Below are 10,495 nucleotides of genomic sequence, written 5' to 3' on the forward strand. Positions count from 1 at the left end.
GTAGGGCGCTAACGCGTGGCTCGCGCCATTTAGCGGTGATCACCGTTTTGCAACATAACTCATTCAGCATCATTTGCAACATGACCCATGTTGCACTTGGGAGGTTTGCAACAAGGTGAGCGTTGCAAACGTTCATCGCGACACAACATTGCAATGTTGCTGCCGTCGAAACATGTCCCATGTTGTAGTGAAATCTCCCAAGTTCTAGTCATGCGGCACAACATCGCCCATGTTGCAATCACAACATTGACAATGTTGTGGCCATTGCAACATGTCCACTGTTGTAGTTGAAAATCTCCCAAGTTCTAGTCATGCTGCACAACATCGCCGATGTTGCAATCGCAACATCGCCAACATTGCGGTCGCCGCAACATGTCCCCATGTTGCAGTCACAACATCTCCCAAGTTGCACCCGTCAATACACGACATCACCCATTTTGTGGTCGCAACATCGCCAACATTGCGGCATCCGCAACATGTCGTACGTTGCAGTCGCAACATCTCCCAAGTTGCACCCGCCGCCGCACAACATCGCTTGCATTGCATCCCCAACACATCATTGACATAGTTGCTGCGGGTGGTGTTGTGAATCAGAGGGACTCATATTTCATAGCAGCATGGATGCCCTTGCACGAGCATGCCATCCACACATGCCGTCTTAGAGCATTATCTGCCACCCCCAACGACGCCTTGGAGCAACTGGTGCCCCCTTGTAGCACCGGATGAAGCTACAAGACCGGTGATGTTGTGGTCGAATGTTCGAACGTTTCAAGGTAGTCTTTTGACACTCAAGGTCAGCCGCCCCGCCGGTGATGTTTTTGTTCCCGCAAAGCCATACCAGCATGCCGCAAAGCCAAGCGCGGTGTTACAAAACTTGTTGCGGCTACAGATAATAATTGTTTCCCAACACCTTTTTATTGTTACGATCATTAAAAAAGGTTTTATTTAAAATCCTAGTAAATTTTTTAGGTATACCACATTTTTTTCTAAACATCAAATTATTTTTTAATGATGCATGTGCGTAGTTTTGGTTGCAATAGCCAGTGGGTTTTACTACAAATCTACACCATTTTTTTCTTTTGATTCTTATCTCTTTTCAAAATGTAACTCGGCAACAAAGTTCACCGTGGAAAAGAGCTGACATAGATGCACAAACTGCACCCAATGTAGACTATGCAGCGTGACCCTAGCAGGCATGTTCTGCTTTCTTAATCATACCCGGTCCATGTACGTACTGTGTGCCTACGTGATACGTCGGTGGTCAAACCCATGTGATGGTCAAATCAAACGGCTGGCTACGTCATAGATCGACGACTAGCGAGGCAGATGCTATTTCACTATTATCATCCGGTTGATGGGTAGCAACGCCCTTAAATCTCAACATGATCTTTTTCTCTGCTAGGTTACCACGCACGCATACAATTCCATTTTCATCTGACCGTAGCCAAACCAATTGTCACAAGGCAGGAAAGTAAGGGCATGTCCAATGCGGGCGCTAAGGAAGAAGCGCCAGGATTAATTTCCCTATTTTTTTAAGCTTACGTCCATTTTATTTAAACTTCCCAAGCTGGGATTTCGTCCGAAATAACACTCAAAATACAGTCAGGTGGAAATTGTAACCAGTCCTTACAAAAATTATTAGCGACCTCCTCTCTAGCTAACAAATGTGTCGCTTTATTTGCTAATTGTCGAGCCCATGTAACCCTCCAGCTTTCCCTTGTAGCCAACATCTGCTTAACTTCTTCGACGACTGGTCCCAGCGAGGACAGGTCCTTCTCCTTACGCTGTAGCTTGCATACGATCTCGTGACAGTCCATCTGCACATGCAGATTAGGTATATTAAGCTCAACTGCTAGTTGCACTGCTCTTCTACAAGCACAAAGCTCCGCCTTTGCCGGTTCCTGACACCGCGGGAATATGTGACAAGCTCCGCCCAGAAAAGCACCCTCTCGGTTCCGAATAACAATGCCCGCTCCTCCCACCTCTCCTACTCTGGAGATTGTCGCATCCACATTAGCTTTCACCCACCCCTCATCAGGCGGTCTCCATTTCTCACATGGTGCTGGATTGGATTGTTTGCTCTTTCACCCATGAATGGATTTCCACTCGCCCATAAGGTGGAAAACTCTTCTCGCAATCGCTTCTGCATCTCCTATTCTCTGTCCGTCTCTTGCGTTGTTCCGGGCCAGCCAGAGCGCATACACCCCCTGGACCATGACCGCCCTCTCATCGTCCATCGCCTCCGCAAACCAAGACAAGAGCCACCTCGATAATGCACTCTGAGGGGTAGCAGACTCCGGGGGGAACACCGCCGGTACCCCCAATTCCGAATGCATAATCTTCCAGAATTTCAATGAATGAAATCAACCCCAAAATCTATGATAGTGTAGGATCGAAAGTATGTCTAGCGGCGGGGGGTGATTAGACTACATGACCAAATAAAAACTTATCCTTTTCTCAATTTTTGTTCTTGCCAGATTTTAGCAACTTTGGACAAGTCAAGCAATCTTAACACAATTCAAGCAAGCATGCAAAGAGTATATGAGCAGCGGAAAGTAAAGCATTCAACTTGCAAGAATGTTAAGGGAAGGGTTTGGAGAATTCAAACGCAATTGGAGACACGGATGTTTTTGTCGTGGTTCCGATAGGTGGTGCTATCGTACATCCACGTTGATGGAGACTTCAACCCACGAAGGGTAACGGCTGCGCGAGTCTACGGAGGGCTCCACCCACGAAGGGTCCATGAAGAAGCAACCTTGTCTATCCCACCATGGTCGTCGCCCATGAAGGACTTGCCTCACTAGCGGTAGATCTTCACGAAGTAGGCGATCTCCTTGCCCTTACAAACTCCTTGGTTCAACTCCACAATCTTGTCAGAGGCTCCCAAGTGACACCTAGCCAATCTAGGAGACACCACTCTCCAAGAAGTAACAAATGGTGTGTTGATGATGAACTCCTTGCTCTTGTGCTTCAGATGATAGTCTCCCCAACACTCAACTCTCTCTCACAGGATATGGATTTGGTGGAAAAAAGATTTGAGTGGAAAGCAACTTGGGGAAGGCTAGAGATCAAGATTCATATGGTAAGAATGGAATATCTTGGCCTCAACACAAGTGTAGGTGGTTCTCTCTCAGAAAAAGTAAGTTGGAAGTGTAGGCTTTTTCTGATGGGTCTCTCCATGAATGAAGAGGTGGTGGAGGGGTATATATAGCCTCCACACAAAATCTAACCATTACACACAACTTGCCAATCTCGGTGGGACCGAATTGTTAAACTCGGTCGGACCGATTCAACAAAGCTAGTGACCGTTAGGAGTTTTGGTGGGACCGACATGCAACTCGGTAGGACCGATATGGTTAGGGTTAGGGCATAACATAATCTCGGTGAGACCGATTATACAAACTCGGTGAGACCGATTTTGGTAATAAGCTAACCAGAGAGTTGGTCAGGTAAACTCGGTGGGATCGATTCGCTCATTTTGGTGAGACCGAAATGTTACAAAAGGGAAACATAGAGTTTACATTGCAATCTCGGTGGGACTGATCGCTCATCTTGGTGGGACCGGAACGTTACGAAGGGAAACAGAGAGATTACAATCCCATCTCGGTGAGACCGAGATCCCTATCAGTGAGACCGATTTGCCTAGGGTTTGTGGCAGTGGGTATGACATCTGAACTCGGTGGCGCCGGATAGAAAGAATCGGTGGGGGCGAGTTTGACTTTTGGTTTAGGTCATATGTGGATGTGAGAAAGTAGTTGAGGTCTTTGGAGCATATCACTAAGCATTTTGAGCAAGAGCCTCATTAAGCAACACCTCATCCCTCCTTGATAGTATTGGCTTTTCCTATAGACTCAATGTGATCTTGGATCACTAAAATAGAAGATGTAGAGTCTTGAGCTTTGAGCTGAGCCAATCCTTTTGTCCTTAGCATTTTGAGGGGTCCACTTTTGTCATCCATGCCATGCCAATCATTGAGATTTCCTGAGATATTAATCTTGAAATAGCATTAGCTCAATGAGCTATATGTTGTTAGGAATTACCAAAACTACCTAGGGATAGTTGCACTTTCAATCTCCCCCTTTTTGGTAATTGATGACAACATATAGATCAAAGCTTCGACAAATAATAATAAGAGTGAAAACATTGTCGCTTTGAGAAGTATGTGAAAAGCAAAAGCTCCACCTAAATTTGTGCATAGTTTAAGATTTGCTTTGGCCTGCAAATGCACAATGAGTTAGGAGCTTGGGTTACTCTTCCATGTCACATACATCTTAGTGGAGCGCTCAAAATGATAATAATGAAATACATGCACTCATCACCAAGCAAAGTGAATGATCATATGGGGATATAAAAAGATAATGCCATCCAACAAGCATTAAGGTAGCATATGATCAAACACATGATCATCCAAGTATCACACACAAACATAAAGTATCTCAAACAAGCAAATAAACAAAGTTCAACCACCAAACAATAAGAGAGAATAAAAAGCAACACTCTCTCTCGAAGCCTATGATCTATACATTTTCTCCCCCTTTGGCAACAAGTTACCAAAAAGTTCATAAAAATGCATAGTGCTAGATCGACTCTCAGGCTTGATCTTCAGGTGGTGGTGTAGATAATACTCCAAGGACGAAGGCATTAGTTGATGTAGATGGAGCTGGTGGAGTAGGTGCTGGAGATGGTGGCACTGAAGCTGTAGCTGGTGCAGATGAAGTTGCTCTGGTGTCTGTAACAGGCACTGCAGCAGATCTCTATCCTCTGGGCACTCTAGCAAAAGCATCAGTGGTAGACTTGCCCTTCTTCTCCTGCACTTCATCCTAAAATTGCTCAACAACTGACTAGATCTCAGTGACCTTCACATCTAAATCATAGAACTTATGCTCCATGATCCTCTCCAAGCGCCTAAGTAGGCCCAAGAAGAGAAGATATGAAGACTGGAGGCAGCTCATGAGGCGGGCCTGTTGAAGGCCTGAGACATGGCAATGGTGCTACAACCCGGAGATGTGAGCCGCCTGATGGCGGCTTGCCTAGCAAGGCAAGGCGACTTAGAACCTGAGTTGGACATGTTGTGTGATCTGGCTTGGACTCTTATAAGCCCAGAGCCTCGGCCTATGTATATAAAGGTGAGACCCTGTGGTGGTTAACTCAAGTAACAACTAATCGATAGCTAGGTCAAGCGTTTTCCGCTCCCTTGTAATCGATACCTGATCAATACAACACAAAGCAGGACGTAGCCTTCTACCTCATTGCAAGGGGCTGAACCTGGGTAAACGCGTGTCCTTCGTCCCGTTCAACCCCTTCAAGATAACCTACGTTATGATCGCTCCACACCTAAGTCCTTCCATGAGGGCATCTGCCGTGACAAAACAAATGACAGTTGGCACCCACCGTGGGGCCAGCGCACGGTGTTTTCGAGTTCTTGAAGGGTTCTTTCCCAGGGATCAAGGGATATTCCGTCAGCAGGATGACCAAGAATCGCCGCGGCAAGCTCTACATCGACGATGCTAGGTGGGACCCTGAAGCCGGCTCAATCGAGTATGGGTACCGGGTCCCCTTCGGCGGAATTCACGTCTTGATCGGCAAGATCGGCGAGTCTGAGCCTGAGACAGACATCACCACTGACCACATTGAGCTGGCTCGGAATGTACAACCCGCCCGGGTTCAACCCAGACGGAAGCATGTTTTCATTTCACTACAAGAAATACGTTAATCCATGACGGATTTCTGGTGACGTTCCCAGGATCCGTCACTATCGATGACGGATTTGTCTGGCTCGTCACGAGTCAGTGAGATGAGAACAAGCCCAACGACAATGGCTCCCATAGGACGGACTGTCACGGATACCGTCACGAATCGACCAGCTGTACACCACCTAGACCGTCATGGATGACTCGTGCTGACGTGTCATGCGTGCGACCCACACTGATCAGGCTTAGCTTTTCCCGACGTTGCTTTTTTAAGGAAAAAACGGACTGCTGCTGTTGTATCGTCCCGAAGTTGGGGCGCTGTAAGGTCTATGTTTACAAAGAAAAACTATCTAGTTTTTTAATAAAAAAAAAGAGAAGCTGCAAGAGACGATCGAACTAGGGACTTACCACTTATATGCCTTGGTCGCTACCACTAGGCAATTTCTACGTTTGTGTTAAATGTCTTTCTAAGTTCTTACATACGATCAGCCGAGATTTTTAGTAAATAAAAAGAGATCGAACTGGGAGTCGAACCATTTATATGTTTTTTTGCCAGGTCGGCTACAGTTCACAGACCGACCATACCTGAACGTGATTGTTTTAGTAATTTGCACACGCATGCAACAATGGTTTTTTTTTTTTGCGGAAAAATAACAATAGTTATGTACGTCAATGTATATTGATATCAAACATTCGCGAAATCTCCTAACAAATTTATGCCAATCTTATGAATCAATAATATTGTTCCATGCCCAATTATAAGAACCGCACATGAATGGAACTCGAACCCAAGACATGATTTTTAAACGACTCGCTCCTTCCCACTGTGCAACTATGTTGTTGCTATATGAGTGAGATTTTTTTAATTAGTAAAGTATATACAACCACACTTTTAAGGCAGTGGATCAAACCAAGGACCGGTAGCTTTGAAAAATCATATTTGTGATAAAGAATGTTTTGTATGATTAATAAAATTTCCAACTTATACTTTAAAAATGTTTAACATTTGTTCAAAAAATGTTCAAACATGTTTTGAAAAAAAATGTTCATCGTATATTTGAAAAATGTTCAAAGTTTATCAAAAAATGTTAGATGTGTATACAAAAAAATGTAGAATATCTATTGTATAAAGTTGACATGTATTTGAAAAAAGGAAATGAAAAAAAGGAAAAAGAATAAAAAAGAAAAAACGAGCAGGAAAAAAAGCAAAAAAAAATCGATGAAAACCTACAGAAAAACACATAAAAGAAGTAAAAGAAAATCATGAGCTTGGGCCTGGGAATTTCAGCCCGATTGTATGGGAATCCTTTTTCAATAAATAAAAGTGTATAAATTGATTTAAAGCAAAACGAAACAAATGACATCAACGAAACTTTATCAATAAATGAAGTTGAACATGAGCAACCCAAAAAGAATACTCTGAAAGGCATCAACTTAATGATTACAGCTAGAAATTCATTTATTACCAAAATAATAAGAAATGATTTCAAAAAAAATACCCAAATAGAATTTAATTTTGAATTGTAGCTGCATGAAAAAGTTTGCAAAATTGGTTTGAAAAATCATATTTGTGTTAGCAAGTCTATGTTTAGGCCTTATCCAAGAAAAGGAAGGAATTCTAAACATGAGGGTGCCAAGACATGACCCCGACCATGGAGTTACCACCTTTTCAATTCTAAAAAATGCAAATTCTGAAAAACATGAGATTTAACATGGTGCTCACTTAAGACATCTAGAGGCTATGTGGGAAATTCGAGAAGCTTTGGCAAAAGTTGTGACATAAGCTGCTTAGAAATGTTCGTGAATTCAATGTTCGAGAAAAAAATCTAGGTTTCGAGAGACAACTGGTCCAGTTTGAAGGTGAAGCGACCATTGTTCGTGAATTCAAAAAATGATCGTGAATTCAAAAAATTCATGAATTAAAAAATATTTGTGAATATGAAAAATCTTAGTGATTCCAAAATTTGTTCGTGAATTCATAAAATGTTCGCCATTATGACAATATTCACGATTTCAGAAAATAAGTTCAAAAAGTTTCAAATATGTTCGTGAATTTAAAAAATGTTCACATATTTCAAAAATGTTCTCGAATTTCAGAAAATGTTCACTAATTTCAAAAAATTGTGCCTGGATTAAATTTTTTTAATGCAATTCAAATAAATTTTCTAATTCAAAAAAAGGTTACGAAATTAAAAGAATGTTCATAAAATTATAAAGGTATTCTCGGATTTGAATAAATGTTTATGAATTAAAAAATGGTGAAAATGAAAAAAATAAAAAAAATCAGAAAAACTTTTTGGGAAGGTTTTAGAACCTTCAAAAAAGTGGAAACGGGAGTCCTTAGCCCAACTGTGCATAGCAGCACGTGCATAGCGCATGAACTAAATAACACTTTTGACTATACCAGTGAGAGCGTGTGTCCAGCGCCTCGAGTTAGAAAAGGAGATCTTTTACCTTCGCATGGAGCGGGTGTTTTCTTGAGACTAGCTAAAGGTCACATCATCAATCCATGGACACGTGTCTTAACCAATTGGCATCAAGCACAAAGATTGTGTGTTTCCCTTTGTCAAAAAAGTGTGCTTTCTGCACAACGTGTAAATAATTTATATATGAAGTAATTAGCATGATCAAGAACAAAAATTGTGACATACGTTACTTAGAAACCGAAGCATCCCCGAGAAAAAATCGTGGTTACGAGAGGGAATGTGTCAGGTTCAAGGCGAAGCAACAATTGCTGCATGTTTGACCTTGCAATTTTTTCTACACTTAACATATTTTTTTGGAAACCTTTCAATATTATTTGAGAAACATGTGCTCCCTCGGTTCACTTCTGTAAGTCGTTTAAAACAGCCGAAATTGAACTGTTTTAGGTATTGTCTTAAATGTCTAAAAGGTCTTACAAAAATGAACGGAGGGAGTAGTTCAAATTAAAATTAATTTTTGATGAACATGCGTACATTCATTTAAACTATAGAAATATTAAATTAGCTCAGAAATTATATAAAGTCTTACAAAACAATATATATCAAATCATTTTTGAATGGTTCAAACATTTACCTTTACAGAGTTAAACATTTTAAAATATCTAGGTCAACATATTTTATAAAATAGAAGAACTATTTTCTTACTAGGGTGAACAACTTGTATTGATAAAGATGAACTTTTTTTTGTAAAAGAGAGAACAATTTTTTGAATGGTTCTAATATTTTTCGCATTCAACTAACGCCAATCCTATCCTAGCATCGATCCAAAAGGCAACGAATGGCCGGGATGGACTGCTTTGTGTTTACCAAAGGACACGTTTGTTAGAATGCACCAACGTGCAACTAAAAAAAAAGCACCAACGTGGCAGCAGGAGGCCAACAGCGATTTTAACATTTGCATTAAGCGGTGTACGTGCGACCCAGTGGCGATCCCGTGCGAGGCAAATACCACGTTGTGATTAGTCCATCCAATCCTCCCACGGATCGAGCATCCAAACCGTTCGCTCCTCTTGATCCAATGGCTGGCACACCCCTGCCCCTCTCTCTCGTCTTCTTCCACCTACCCAGCCGTCGACTTCTCTCCAGATCTTTCCCCAGCGGCCGCCACATCTCCAGATCCTTCCCCAACCACCCTCCGAGCTGCTCACCCCTACTTTCTTTCCCCAATCACTCCACCACATCGTCTGAAGATGGAGGAAGCACAGACCAAGGCAGCAACAGCTCAGCGACGATCCAGACCTCCCCCTATCCATCTGGTGGTGCCGTGCAGAGCCACCGAGCGGGCCGCATCAAGGCGTCTGGTGGAGTCGCGCCGCGGTGGCTGAGGAGCTGTGCCCAGTCGCTGTCGGTCCCAAGCCGCCAGGGGATGCGCCGTGCCCCTTCTTCACCGAGGGGCCCGTTTCCGCCGCATACGCCGTCCTCGACGTTGTCTTCTCCATCGACCTCGACGGGCTGTGAGCCGCATGCCCCACCAGGTCCCTCCCTACCTTCTACTACTTTTGATTTTTTCCGGCTTCCCTAAGGATTGTCGACGCGCAGGCAACGTCGAGCATGTGTTGAGGCAAGATACTGGCTGATATGGTTCTCGCTCCGATGAGCATGGATCCGCTTACTCAGTAGCATGGATCTGGGCGATATGGTGGAGGATATGGCATCTCCCTTCGATGCCGTCGGAGAAGATGGCTAGATCTACGTCCAGAAGGGCATGTGAATGTGCAGCATAAAATCTTTCTGTACAAAAATTGTTAGTAGCACAAATTTGTTGTCTGGAATGGTGTTGGAGCGTTCTCGTCGGTCAAGATCGGCTACTCAAAATATTATTTGTTGTCCGTCGAGTGCTGAGCAGGGTGGTGGCTGCAAAGTAGGATAGTTTGTTCTCAGCTCGGAGAATCTCCAAGACTTCGTTTGTTTGGATTTCTAGCGTTTTGCTCCTCGTGTATTGGCTGAAAATATATGTAATTTTATTTTTTTGTGATGTTTTTTTCTTTTATGTAAAATGTTATTTTCTACTGTGTTTGTGTAAAATTTTGGCTATAAAATTTGATTTTTTGAGAAAGTGCTATAAATTTTGATATACCAATTGAAACGTGAGATGGGTTAATCTCTGCTTGAATTTAATTAGTTGGGCCTTGCACTACCTTGAATTTTAATGGGCCAAAATTTCAATCGGGTTGATTAGATGGGCTATCGGTCTAAGACCGAGCTGAAATTTAGTGGGCCGAAATTTTACTTGGGTTACTTAGTTCATGGGCTGACGTGTTAGTGAGCCGAAATTCTAGTTGGGCTACTTAGTTCATGGGCTGCCACATCAGATGATGATGT

At 42.8% G+C, this 10,495-nt stretch overlaps 1 long non-coding RNA gene across 1 annotated transcript; it reads left to right on the plus strand.

Annotated features, from left to right (window-relative positions):
* Positions 1–9,095: 9,095 nt before the first annotated feature.
* Positions 9,096–10,229, plus strand: LOC123189903 (uncharacterized). The gene is made up of 2 exons (XR_006496041.1): positions 9,096–9,648; positions 9,713–10,229. It is a non-coding gene; the product is annotated as an uncharacterized lncRNA (long non-coding RNA).
* The last annotated feature ends 266 nt before the right edge of the window (positions 10,230–10,495 follow it).

The sequence above is a fragment of the Triticum aestivum genome, chromosome 2A, assembly GCF_018294505.1.
Source record: "Triticum aestivum cultivar Chinese Spring chromosome 2A, IWGSC CS RefSeq v2.1, whole genome shotgun sequence".
NCBI lineage: Eukaryota > Viridiplantae > Streptophyta > Magnoliopsida > Poales > Poaceae > Triticum > Triticum aestivum.